Source organism: Mesoplodon bidens, assembly GCF_964165515.1.
Source record: "Mesoplodon bidens genome assembly, chromosome: 1".
NCBI classification, from domain to species: domain Eukaryota; kingdom Metazoa; phylum Chordata; class Mammalia; order Artiodactyla; family Ziphiidae; genus Mesoplodon; species Mesoplodon bidens.
The window spans coordinates 94,836,364-94,851,232 of record NC_138176.1 but is presented as its reverse complement, the minus strand read 5'-3'; positions in this window follow the sequence as shown (position 1 = coordinate 94,851,232).

The following is a 14,869-nucleotide window of genomic DNA, read 5'->3' as shown; positions in this document are numbered from 1 at the left end:
AAAATTCAACACATGAATACCTACAAAAGTTGTGTTGCCAGGGTAATAGTCACCACCTTGTTTGTATTCTCTGTCCTGAGCCACATGAAAACTATATTGCTTCATTATTCTCTGAAAGGGAAAGAAGAATTGCTTTATAATTAAACCTGAGTTCCAATGACTAAAATCAAATTATTACCTTTTGCATTTTTAAATCATAAAACAAATGGTAGCTTGAAAGAAAACCAACCACCACATTATACTTTAAAGTGCAACTCTAAAAATAGATATACAACCAACAGCCACATAAATGACTTTCTACAAGTTCAAAGATCTATTATTTCTAGTGAGATATAAACTAATTATATTTAACCAGACTATAATACAGAACTATACTGTGTAAGAGAATGCTTTATAAAATAAGGAACAAGGTCCATGGGGAGACCCTAATAGCATAAGATGTACTTGCCTTGGGTTGACAGGAATAGAGAGTAGAGGTGGAAATGGAAATAACCACTGAAGTTAATTTCCTTTCACACTTCATCATGGAATCTTGAATGGCTTATGGCTAGGTACACAATGATGAAAATGAAAATAGATTAAGCAGCCTGGGATAAAGCCAATGTCACAAATTCTCATAAAGTAACAGCCCTAGTATTTCATAGCACACTTATGACTAGCTGGGAGACTGCAGAGGTAGCTGTTTCATGAAGACAGTAAGTATAAGTGCATCCAGTGTGGTTTTGCCCCATCAGGAAAGTGCTGAGCTTGAACCATGAAGTTGCATAAACATACTAAAATAAAAAAGTAAATACTAGTTAAAAGGTTGCTTTGGATCCAGAAGATTATGAATTTCAATCCCAACATTGCTATCTTTATTTTTTTATTTTATTTATTTTTTTTGCGGTACACGGGCCTCTCAGTGTTGTGGCCTCTCCTGTTGCAGAGCACAGGCTCTGGACGCACAGGCTCAGTGGCCATGGCTCATGGGCCCAGCCGCTCCATGGCATGTGGGATCTTCCCGGACCGGGGCACGAACCCGCGTCCCCTGCATCGGCAGGCGGACTGTCAACCACTGTGCCACCAGGGAAGCCCCCCAACATTGCTATCTTTAAATCAACTTTTTTTGAGGCATAACTTACATACAATACTTTGCACCTATTTAAAGTACACAACTGGATGAATATTGGTGATGCACCTCTGCACAATCAAAGTACAAAACATTCTCAAAATTTCCAAAAATAGGTCATGTCTTTTGCAGTCCATCCTTCCCTCTCCTCTTTCATGTCAAAGGCAACGATTGATCAGCTTTTAATTGTTTGAAATATGTTTTGCATTTTCCAGAATTGCATACATATGGAATCATATAGTATGGGCTCTTTTGTGTCTGGCTTCTGTCACTCAGCATTGTGAATTTAGATGATCGCTTTTGTTGCAATTCTCAGTATTTTGATCCTTTTGATTGCTGAATGGTATTCCAGGGTTTGGATATACTACATGTGTTTTACCTGTTGATGAACATTTGCATTATTTACAGTGATTGGCTATTACTGTACTAGTAAAGCTGTTATCACCATCTGAGTATGAGCCTTTGTATGGATATATGTGTCCATTTCTCTAGGATAAATACCTAGGAGTTGGATGGCTGTTTTGTCTGGTAGGGGTATGTTTTACATTTTGAGAAAATGCCAGTTTCACCAGCAGTGTATGAGTATTCTGCTTGCTCTAAATATTAACCAGCACTTGGGTGTTTTTTTTTTTTTTCAGTCTTTTAAATTTTGACCAGTCCGATGTGTGTTAGTGGTTTCTTCTTGTAAATTTAATACGCATTTTCCTGATGACTAATGATGTTAAGATTTTCTCAAATCTTTGGGTCATTCTATAGGCTTTTTGTCTTCCTATTGTTGAGTTGTAAGAGTTCTTAATGTATTCTAGAAACAAATCCTTTGTCAGGGATATGTTCGGGGAATATAGTTGAGGAATAATATGTTTGAGGAATAGTTTCAAGTATGTAACTTCCTGCTTAGTTTTCTTTTTTTTTTTTTTTTTTTGCGGTACGCGGGCCTCTCACTGTTGTGGTCTCTGTCATTGTGGAGCACAGGCTCTGGATGCGCAGGCTCAGTGGCCATGGCTCACGGGCCCAGCCGCTCTGCGGCATGTGGGATCTTCCCGGACCGGGGCATGAACCCACATCCCCTGCATCGGCAGGCGGACTCTCAACCACTGCGCCACCAAGGAAGCCCTGTTTAGTTTTCTTAATGTTGGCATTCAAGGAGTAAAAGATTTGAATTTTGATTAAGTTCGATGTATCTGTTTCTTTTATTATCTATATTTTTTGTGTCCTATCTAAGAAGTCATTGCCTATTCCAAGGCAAAGATTTTCTTCTATGTTTTATTCTGAAAGTTTTATTGGTTAGCTTTTATCTTCAGGTCTATATTCCTTTCAAGTTAATTTTTGAGGTATGATGTAAGATATGTTAACATTTCCTTTCCTGCTCCCCCAGGAGTATATAAGGTTGGAACAACTTTGAAATTTACCCACTGAATTGCTTTGACACTTCTATCAAAAATCAATGTACCATTTATATGTGGGTTTTTTTCTAGGTTTTCTGTCCTATTCCATTGATTTGTTTGTCTTTCTTTATACCAATACCATGCTTTCTTGTGTTGTTCTCTGAGTGTTGAAAAAGGTTTATTAAAATATTTTACTACTTTTGTGGAACTGCCTATATTTTCCTCTAATTCACATATTTTGAGAATTTTTTATTAGGCCCATAAACATTTGTAGTTGTTACATTTTATCATGCATGGTATTGCATTTTAATTAGCAGAAAGTGATCTTTGTCTTCCAAAAGATTTTTTTTTTAGAAGCCCGATAGTTTGTCACATCTAAGTGGGCAGCTTCTATTTTCCGGGAATAAGCACATAGTGTACTCTTTGCCTACTTGCCTGTTAGCATCTAATACTTGCCAAAGTTATTTCACCTCTTAGTATATATACCTAGTGGTGGCAGGGAATGTGGACTGATTTGCATCAGTTATCTTGGAAGAGAAGAAGCCATGATGTGTCCAGTCTTTTTTTCCGGAATTAAAAAATAGAGGATCATTTAGCATGGAAAGGGTTGCCATACATAAGGCCCAGTTCAAAGAAAAGCCAAAAAAAAAAAAAAAATGAGGTGAGCTATTTGGCTTGTTCTAGACCTGAGTCAAAAGAAAAGAGAAATACATGATCATGTGATCCATCCTGCTTTGGACAAACCTGAATGCTGGGAAATGACCAAAGTTATAAACTAAAAGATCTGATCACTAAGCATTGTGACCTTTAGGTCTAAGGCCTATTAAGTTAGTCATTTTAGGTCCCAATAGGCAAACAATGAATTCAAGTTACTGTATTACACTCTATTGAAAGGGTTGTGTGCCTTAATAGACAAATCCAATTTGAGATGAATCACCCCTTGAACCAAAATTCACCCATTTTCCAAGTATGCAGTCAACCAGAGAGACTCAACTACTCCGAAGATCCTGATCTACCCCAACATATAAGCAGCATGTTGCTGATGGCAATGTTCTATTGACATCTGAATCTCTGCCACCTTGTATTGACTCCAGACGCATCCTTTGTTGGCCATCCTGGAGGGATATAGAGATGACTAAGAAAATCAGAATTATTTTAACCTAAATATCTTTGGCCAAAATGGCTGAAATCTTTTCTGTATTGAACCTAATATGCTTACTTTTTAAGGCTCACTACCACTAGAGCAATATACTCTCCTAGCTTCTGGGGCTGCTACTTTGGCAAAATTGTCACAGCACCTTGTGTGTTTCCTAAATGCAGCACTCAGTTTGGACCAGCAGCCAGACTGACATTGCTATAGGCAGTGAACAGAAACAGACGCAGGCAAAAGTAGATGCTTTGAGTTGAAGACATGTCTAAGTAAGACAGGAGGTCCTTACATTTTTCAATGGGAAGTGCTAAGACCCAATGTGAGGGACAAGGCAGATTCTGAGATTAAATCTACTTTCACCTACAGATGGAGACTTCAATAATTTCATTCTAGGAACTGATCAGGGCTAATTACGTATATCCTAAATCATGAAGCAGAACACTTCTGGTTACATAGACGTATAAATGCATACACAATTTCTCCCAACTATGAGATTTATATAACTTAGAAAAAGGAAGGTGATAAACAGAATTATCATTTGTAAAAATAGGTGGCTGTGGGAAAATTGATAAAAAATGAACTAAATATGCATTCTGAACTATAATAAATAATTACAGTCTCCTAAAAAGCATCTTCTTTCAAAACAGACCAAATTTATATGCATTAAAAACCTGCTTAGGCAAGTAAGTCTTATCCTGAATCCCTTTCTTTAATTGTTCACGAAATATTGCTTTGCTGTCTATTTGCTGATCTAGTGATATGTTTATCCAAACTATACCACTTTTTAAAGTTTGTACCCAAAACTTACTTGCCTGAATTTTAATACATTGTTCACTTACACTTGATGTCTTTTTTTTTTTTCAAGATATAAGAAATGCTTATACCACTTAGCTCCTTCACAAAATATCACAGAATGTAAGGCCATGTTATCAGGGTCTGGTTTTCTATTCTAATACTAAGAGAGCAGAGTGCAAATGGGTTTCCTTTTGCTTCATACCCCATAAATACTCTCATGTGGTCTATGGAGAGGAAGTAATAATTCTTTTAAGTTACTTTAATCAGTCAATTAAATATATTCATTTAATAGTTCAACAAATAGTTATTGAGCTCCTTCTATGAGCCAGACCCTGAGCTATGTGTTAGGGATATAGTAATGAATATAGATATGGTCCTTTTATGACCATATCCTCACGGTAGATGATATATATATCATGGTATGGATACAGATATATAGATATATTTATAACATATTGATAGGTAAGAGATAAGTACCAAAAACATAATGGAACAATCGGGGAAAGATAAGGTGGCCAATGAAGACTTCCCTGAAGAGATGATCCCTGAGACCAGATGGAAAGGTTGAGAATCAATGAGCCCTGCAAAAAACTCAAAGGAGAAATTTTCTGGGCAACAGCAATAGAAGAAGCAAAGTCAAGAGGCAGGGAAGAATTCAGCATGTTCAACGAAGAGATGGAGACAGTGTATTTTGAATATACTGACTAAGTGCACAAGACAGTGTCAGAAAGGTAGGGGCAGGATCACATAGGCTACATTCATGTGGAGGTGGAAAGAAAGTATTTAGTTATTTGAGGTAGTGCCTAGAAATGAACATTTGGAAATCTTAGTTTATAGGTGGCATTTGAATCACAGAACTGGAAGACATTACTGAAGGAGAAGATTGATTTGCAGGTGCAAAGTGTGCCCAGGAGCAGTACTTGAAGATCTTCAAAATTTAGACCTTCTATCGCTACATGTACTAAGAGTTATCAACAGAGACTCTGTTAAAAGATAAAAATCATCAATAAACCACACATTTACCTACTCTAAACTTTAATAACACATTTATTGAAATTTATAATTTCAATCTTCTCCTTTAGAAATGGGGGTTATTCTCTCCATTTTAAAGGAATATTTAAATCCTGCTTAGGATCTTCTAGCCATAGATATGGGAAAAGAATAAAATATGAATATGCATTCCAGTCAGTGTGATCTTGGACAGTGAAACATTTTCATTTGTATTATTAAACTTGTATTCCTAAATCAGATTAACAGAAATTAGACTTCATATTCTCTGACTTGGTCATTAGGGGAAATAAATCTGTGAGAAGTTAACACCTCCCCCAAATCCTCCAGTCTGACGTAAAAGCCTTGAGGAAAAGGGACCAGTGAGAAGCTGCCTTGCTCTGAGATAGTTGCCTTTGTTTGATGTTCGCATTGGAAGTACAACTATATGAGGCTGTGTTCCCAATAAGGGGGTGGCCTGCTACAGAATACATCATTACTTTTCAGATTCCGAGAAATTCAACTTTAGCCTCCCGCATGCACAGGGAATGTTTGTTTGGGCCAATCTAGCTTAAGTTTGTTCCACCAGTGTAATTAGTAATAGCATCCCTTTCACTCTCAAATGTGTCTGGGTTTTGATGATAAATAATATGGTTACCCGACAGTCTCCCCAATTAAGAACAAGCCAAGCCAGGTAAAAAGGTGTCTATCACAACCAATTCCTGAGAAGGGGATCTTTATTTTATTTTATTTTATTTTTTTTACTGTTTATTTTTTACTTTTATTTTTTTTTTGCTTTATAACAAATTAAATCAGTTATACATATACATATGTTCCCATATCCCCTCCCTTTTGCGTCTCCCTCCCACCCTTCCTATCCCACCCCTCCAGGCGGTCACAAAGCACCGAGCTGATCTCCCTGTGCTATGCGGCTGCTTCCCACTAGCTATCTACCTTACGCTTGGTAGTGTGTATATGTCCATGCCGCTCTTTCACTTTGTCACAGCTTACCCTTCCCCCTCCCCATATCCTCAAGTCCATTCTCTAGTAGGTCTGTGTCTTTATTCCTGTCTTACCCCTATGTTCTTCATGACATTTTTTTTCTTAAATTCCATATATATGTGTCAGCATACAGTATTTGTCTTTCTCTTTCTGACTTACTTCACTCTGTATGACAGACTCTAGGTCCATCCACCTCATTACAAATAGCTCAATTTCATTTCTTTTTATGGCTGAGTAATATTCCATTGTATATATGTGCCACATCTTCTTTACCCATTCATCCGATGATGGACACTTAGGTTGTTTCCATCTCCGGGCTATTGTAAATAGGGCTGCTATGAACATTTTGGTACATGTCTCTTTTTGAATTATGGTTTTCTCAGGGTATATGCCCAGTAGTGGGATTGCTGGGTCATATGGTAGTTCTATTTTTAGTTTTTTAAGGAACCTCCATACCGTTCTCCATAGTGGCTGTACCAATTCACATTCCCACCAGCAGTGCAAGAGTGTTCCCTTTTTTCCACACCCTCTCCAGCATTTATTGTTTCTAGATTTTTTGATGATGGCCATTCTGACTGGTGTGAGATGATATCTCATTGTAGTTTTGATTTGCATTTCTCTAATGAGTAAAGATGTTGAGCATCCTTTCATGTGTTTGTTGGCAGTCTGTATATCTTCTGTGGAGAAATGTCTATTTAGGTCTTCTGCCCATTTTTGGATTGGGTTGTTTGTTTTTTTGTTATTGAGCTGCCTGAGCTGCTTATAAATTTTGGAGATTAATCCTTTGTCAGTTGCTTCATTTGCAAATATTTTCTCCCATTCTGAGGGTTGTCTTTTGGTCTTGTTCATGGTTTCCTTTGCTGTGCAAAAGCTTTTAAGTTTCATTAGGTCCCATGTGTTTATTTTTATCTTTATTTCCATTTCTCTAGGAGGTGGGTCAAAAAGGATCTTGCTGTGATTTATGTCATAGAGTGTTCTGCCTATGTTTTCCTCTAAGAGTTCGATAGTTTCTGGCCTTACATTTAGGTCTTTAATCCATTTTGAGCTTATTTTTGTGTATGGTGTTAGGGAGTGATCTAATCTCATACTTTTACATGTCCCTATCCAGTTTTCCCAGCACCACTTATTGAAGAGACTGTCCTTTCTCCACTGTGAGAAGGGGATCTTTAATATCGCATCTGGGCTAATCATATTCATTTAGAAGATGAACTCTTTCTCTTCCTTTTGATCACTGTGCTCCCATCCCCCACCTCAAAATAAATTGGCCTAAAGTATTTTCAAGTGTTTGGCACCCGTGGTGCTAAATTCATGTTCTGTGGACTTGTTAGGGAGATCTGAAAAAATGTGATCGCAAATTGTATGATCCAGCCCAGAAGCCATTGTGCTAGTGCCCTTGTACAAATGGGAAAACTGAACTTTTAAGTTGACTTACCTCAGGTCACATGGCTTATTAGTGTCAAAGTCAGAATGTGGACCATAATTCTCATGAGTTCCAAGTCTGTGCTTCCAACCACTCTGTCCTCCAGTTTTCTAGCTTGCAGTCTGGTGAGGAGGCTGACTTTGACACCGGTCCGATGCCACGTGTGACACACATCATCTGCTGTAGAGGTACAATTCAAACTCCCAGGAGGAAATGACTTCTGACTATATTTAAAAAATTACCTCAAGAGACAACTGGTTAACTAGTCATAAAGGACAGATGGAAGTGGAGGAAGAAATGGAACATCTCACACTAAGGAAATGGCACAATGAAATTGGTGGAGACATAAAATTGCAAGGCAGGTTAAGGAAATATTGACTGAATATTGGTAAAATTTAGTGTGTACCATACGTTAAAAAAAAACCCATGAAGAACAGAGTGAGGTAACCTTGGCAACCAAAACAATGATTTTATATTGTATTATTGAACGCCCTTTTGAAATCTGAGTAAACATAAGTTTGGCTGTACTCTGGAGTGGCTTGGGGAGAAGGATTCTCAGGTAGTAAACTGGGAAACTGCTATATAAAGATTGGATAGTACCTGACCAAGGGGTTGGACAGAACAGAACAGATGTGACAGTTTGTTACAATACCTAAAAATAAAATAAAATCAACAAGCCTCAAAATCAATGCGTTAGTATGAACATTTCATGTGGACAAAGTTCCACTGGGGTTTTAACCCTTTACAAGTATTTTCGGAAAGGCAGATGCCCTCTAGAGAAAAGTGGGCTTGTGGTAATTATCCTAACTGCTCTGCTGGAAAGTTGTCTACATATCCTTTGATTTTAAGGGAGGCTCAGGAGAGAAGATGTTTCCAACTAGAGGAATAAAAGAAGATAGTAAAGTTGACTCTTGATAGTCATAACAGAGAACTATAAGATCTGTATTTCCAAATGTGTGAACACCTTTACTTTCCTGGCCCCTTTTGCTTTTTTTTTTTTTTTTTCTTTCTGCGTCCTGCCTAGCACAGGTATTTGGCTTTCATTTTAGGGTCATGCTCTACCAGGAAAGAGTTTCCATCACTCATCAACAAGCACTGCCTGCTTGGAGATGGTTGGGGCTGTGAGCTGTGTTGAGGTGTGGATACAGACTGTCCACTGGCCACACTCACAATCTAAGAGGCTCTCTGATCCTGATGTGAACCTCTATTTGCTACCCTGAAGCTACTTTACTTTGATATTACAGAACCTCATATTTTCCTTAGGGTATTTGTCTCCTCAGTCTGTTTTGTGGATGGTTCACCTCAACTCCAATATCCAGGAGAAGGCTATGAGTTGGGCAGGTCAAAGAGCCTATCACATCTTTCAAGCACATGTATTTTGGCTCAGAGAGGATGATGTTAACCGTCTAACTCTTAGGTTTAGCTGGGAGTGCAAGACTTTTTCTCCAATTGACTTTTTATGAGTATGTGAGGTTTAGAATTACTATAACCACATGGAAATGCCTAGATACACCCAGTAGAACCTGAGCTGGGAGCCACCTAGAGGAAATAACAAGAGAAATAGCTGAAACAATATATGTAAGCCAATAAATACCTTTTTATTAAAAAGAAAACAAAACACTAGTATGAGAGCCCAGCTATCTATATTCAGAGCCTGTGATATCATGAACCACGTAATAATGTTATATTTTTTAAGAGTTTGACTACATTTCTTGTGTCTAGATAAGCAAGAAGACAAAACTGAAATATATCATAGATCTAGCGAAGATGGTTTGGAATTTGAGAAGTCACAGTCAGCATTAGTTGGGTTTTTTATTTATAAGACAGGAAAGCTCCCAGTAAAAATGTACGTCTCAAAATGTAGAAATTACTCTATGTCATAAACCTCTAATTAACTCCTAAATGCTTGAAGCCTCATATATTAAACTTAAGAGTAATGTTCTTTATTTCTCCAGGAGAGTAATAACTACATACCTGAGGTCAATAACTGTAAAGATTTTAAAAGTTTCTCTTTTGTCTGCCTTATGTTTTTTTTTTTTTTTTTTTTTTGCGATACGCGGGCCTCTCACTGTTGTGGCCTCTCCCGTTGTGGAGCACAGGCTCCGGATGTGCAGGCTCAGTGGCCATGGCTCACGGGCCCAGCCGCTCCGTGGCACGTGGGATCTTCCCGGACCGGGGCACGAACCCGTGTCCCCTGCATCGGCAGGCGGACTCTCAACAACTGCGCCACCAGGGAAGCCCTGCCTTATGTTTTTGATTGAGGCTCTCAAAGTTTAAAAAAAAGTAAAAATCCTTTAAATGAAAAATATTTATGTATTTCTTTTACAAGGTAGTAAAGAGTTTTTGCTCTTGAGAAATTGGTGTCCCACTCCCTTGTCAATCATAGAGGGAAGGGATTCCCCACAACTAAAGTAGACAGTAGAAAGTTTGAAAAAGATATAAAGAAGTTAGAATAATTGAATTCTAGGCGATAGGAGAGAAATAACGCTCCTGGAGCTGACCTAGGTCTCAAAAAGGCCCTGGTAGCTTAAAAGTAGGAAAAAAAAAAAATCATGAATTCTAAATCCCAGGCAATTCAGAATGAAATAATCTCTACTTCCTTTTCAGTTTTTGCTGGAACTTTAGTCTACAAAGTCTAGAATCTTTAAAAGTATTAATTTCCACGTGTATATGAACTGATGTTAGACATCTTTCAATAGAACTTATAATGTGCCGTAGGGAGCTACACACTGACAGAGCCAAACTTTACAACACTTAAATGGGAACATCTGTTTGTACTTTGAGTCTGGAACTACATATTATATGTGTAAATATAATTCATGTGACAGTTCATATGATTGTAGTATACTTCATAGTGTACTACACTTCATAGTGTAGAATAATGTATACAGTTGGCCCTTCATATCCATAGATTCTGCATGCACAGAAACAACCTACCTTGGACCAAAAATAGTCAAAAAAAATAAATTCCAGAAAGTTCCTGAAAGCAAAACTGGAATTTGGCAACCTGGCAAATGTTTATATAGCATTTACATTGTATTATGCACTATAAGTAATCTAGAGATAATTTAAAGTATACAAGAGGATGTGCATAGATTATATGCAAATACTATGCCATCTTATATCAGGAACCTGAGCATCCTTGGAATTTAGTATCCCCAGGGGTCCTAGAACCAATCCCTTCTGAATACCAAGGGATGACTGTATCATAATACGATAATAAATTACAACTTTTTACCTATTGATGCCAGGGGTGATCAAAAAGGCAACATTCTTATTTATTTTATTTTAATTAATTAATTAATTTAAAATGGATTGTTGTTTCAAAACTACAATGAGGTATCACCTCACACCAGTCAGAATGGCCATCCTCAAAATATCTACAAACAATAAATGCTGGAGAGGGTGTGGAGAAAAGGGAACCCTCCTACACTGTTGGTGGGAATGTAAATTGGTACAGCTACTATGGAGAACAGTAAGGAGGTTCCTTAAAAAACTGAATATAGAACTACCATACGACCCAGCAATCCCACTACTGGGCATATACCTGGAGAAAACCATAATTCAAAAGGATACATGCACGCCAATGTTCACTGCAGCACTATTTACAATAGCCAGGAGATGGAAGCAACCTAAATGTCCATCAACAAAGGAATGGATAAAGAAGATGTGGTACATATATACAATGGAATATTACTCAGCCATAAAAAGAACGAAATAATGACATTTGCAACAACATGGATGGACCTAGAAATTGTCATTCTGAGTGAAGTAAGTCAGTCAGAGAAAGACAAATATCATATGATATCACTTATAGGTGGAATTTTTAAAAATGGTACAAATGAACCTATTTACAAAACAGAAGTTGAGTCACAGATGTAGAAAACAAACTTGTGGGTACCGGGGGGGAAAGGGGGAAGGGATAAATTGGGAGATTGGGATTGATATATACACACTGCTAGCTATAGAGCAGATAATTAATAAGAACCTACTGAATAGCACAGGGAACTCTATTCAATACTCTGTAATGACCTATATGGGAATAGAATATTAAAAAAAGTGGATATATGTGTATGTATAACTGACTCACTTCACTGTACAGCAGAAACTAACACAACATTGTAAATCAACTATACTCCAATAAAAAAAAATTTAAATAAAGGATCCTTGTCACACCAGGATGTTGTTGTAATAGAAAAAGAATACTGATAAAAAAGAAATAGGACTGTGAATTCCACCGAGAAACATTTAAAATCTAGCAATTATTGAACACTTGTTATGTGCAAAACACGTCTAAGTGTTTTTCGGGTACTGATTTCTTTGACCCTTATTCTAACACTACAAATTAGGTATTGTTAGCATCCCCATTTTACAAAGGAGGAAACCAATACATAGTGGGGTTAAGCAATCTGATCACAGCCACTCAGTCAAGAAGCAAAAAACTAGGATGTGAATCCAGGCATCTCTTCTTCAGAGCCTGTCCTATTATCCATCATACTGGATACTGCTCCTCTACTGCCTAGTTGTACAATATATGCTATGATATAGCTGACCTTTTCCTAACAGGTGGTGACAGGTTTTGAGACAAGCTTGAAAGAAATTAAAAGCCAGCAAGTAAATGTTGTTACTACTCATGATAAAAAAATGCTAAGGTCACCTGAAAGAAGGCTTCTGTCTTTATTAAAAAATGATAACAATTGGCTTCCTCTGGGAAGTCTCCGTTCACCCCATGATGATTTAAGTGGCGCTACCACTGACTCCCTTGGCTTCTAGAAAAGAAATCTAGGCACTATGTGTTCGTTTCCTGTCTTCTCACCTTCCACCAGAGTGGTTCTCAAACTTCAGCAAAGCATCAGAGTCACTTGGAGGACTTGCTAAATTACAGATTTCTGTGTCCCACCCATGGAGTTATGATTCAACAATCTGGGAATCTGCATGCCTAGTAGGTTCCCAGTGGAGGCTGACGGGGAGCTGCTGGTCTGGAGACCACACTTTGAAAATCACCGCCCTACTCCATCATACCCCAAAACCTTCAAAGAAGTTTGTAAAGTGCTCATCAGTGTATCTACAACTGCTCTTAACACAACACCTGGGACATATGTGTCAAAATCAAACCAAAACAAACAAAAATTGTAAATAGGATGAATAAATAAAAAATGTATATTTGAAGATAAACCATATGATAAAAGTATTTTTCTTTATTACTTTCTTCAAAAAAAAGCAGTGTTTTTTTTTGCGGTACATGGGCCTCTCACTGACGTGGCCTCTCCTGCCGCGGAGCGCAGGCTCCGGACGCACAGGCCCAGTGGCCGTGGCTCACGGGCCCAGCCGCTCCGCGGCATGTGAGATCTTCCCGGACAGAGGCACGAACCCATGTCCCCTGCACCAGCAGGCGGACTCTCAACCACTGTGCCACCAGGGAAGCCCCAAAAAGCAGTTTTGACTAAGCAATACTTAGCTGCAGTTTAAAAGTGTTTTAAAGAGATTTATACAAATATTCATAACAGTATGATTCATAATAGCTGATAACTGGAAACAGGATAAATAAATTGTGGTATATTCATATAACAAATATTCCACAGTAATAAAAATGAGCTGTCACACACACAAAGGGTAAATCGTATAAACATGATTTTGAGTGAATGAAGCCAGACAGAAAGTAATACATCATGTTTATATAAAATTTAAAAACAAGACAGGATAAGGGTTAACTCTGGGAAGGAGTGAATGTAGTAATTGGGAGAGGACATAAAGGGGGATGCTGGAAATGATGGAATAATATATTTTTTTGTCAAAGATGTGTTTGTTTTTAATAATTAATCAAGGACTTCGCTGGTGGCACAGTGGTTAAGAATCTGCCTGCCAGTTCAGGGGACACGGGTTCGAGCCCTGGTCCGGGAAGATCCCACATGCCGCTGAGCAACTAAGCCCATGCGCCACAACTACTGAGCTTGTGCTCTAGAGCCCGTGAGCCACAACTACTGAGCACACGTGCCACAACTACTGAAGCCCAGGCGCCTAGAGCCCGTGCTCCACAACAAGAGAAGCCACCGCAATGAGAAGCCCGCACACCACAACGAAGAGCGGCCCCCACTCACCTGAACTAGAGAAAGCCCAAGCGCAGCAATGAAGATGGAACATAGCCAAAAATAAAAAAATATATAAATAAATTAATTTAAAAAATAATCAAGCTTTACACTTATGATTTGTTCACTTTTCTGCATGTATGTAATATTTTAATATAACATTTTATTAATAGAAAATGCTTTAAGTTTAAAAATAGATCAAATCTACTAATTTTCATTTGCGGATAGAAAATATTGTCATTGAATATTTGCTAGGCATTATGGCCTGAATTTTGCCTCCTGCCTCCCAATTCATACGTGAAGTTCTTCCACCAAGTGCCCCAGAATGTGACTGTATTTGGAAGTAGGGCCTTTAAAAATATAATTAAAAATATAATTAAGGTAAAATGAGTTCATATAAGTAGACCCTAATCCAATATGACTGGTGTCCTTAACGATACATTCCATATGCCTGGGGGACAACAAAATTTTTCAAGAATGCTGCTAATTAGTGATGTTTTGAGCCATAGATTAGGACACAGACAACATATAGACCCAGGGACCACCATGTGAGGACACAGTGAGAAGGCTGCCATCTGCAAGCCAAGGAGAGAGATCTCAGAAGAAACCAACCCTGTGGACACCTTAATCTTGGACTTCTAGACTCTGGAACTTTGATCAAATAAATTTCTATTGTTTAAGCCACTTTGTCTTGGCAGCCCAAGTAAACAAATACCCCAGGACAACTTTTATATCTATTGTCATTGCATATGCATGTAATAACAAAGGTCACACAAGAATATAGTCTTGAAAAATGTGTATATAGTCCTGAAAAATGAAGGATAAAGTTTTCCAAGCTCTTATTTGGGCTCTTATGTCTATAGAACCGTGGATTGATTGTTGGTCTAAATTATAAATTGAAATTAATTTCCAAATTTTCTTCCTCCTTCCTTAAAA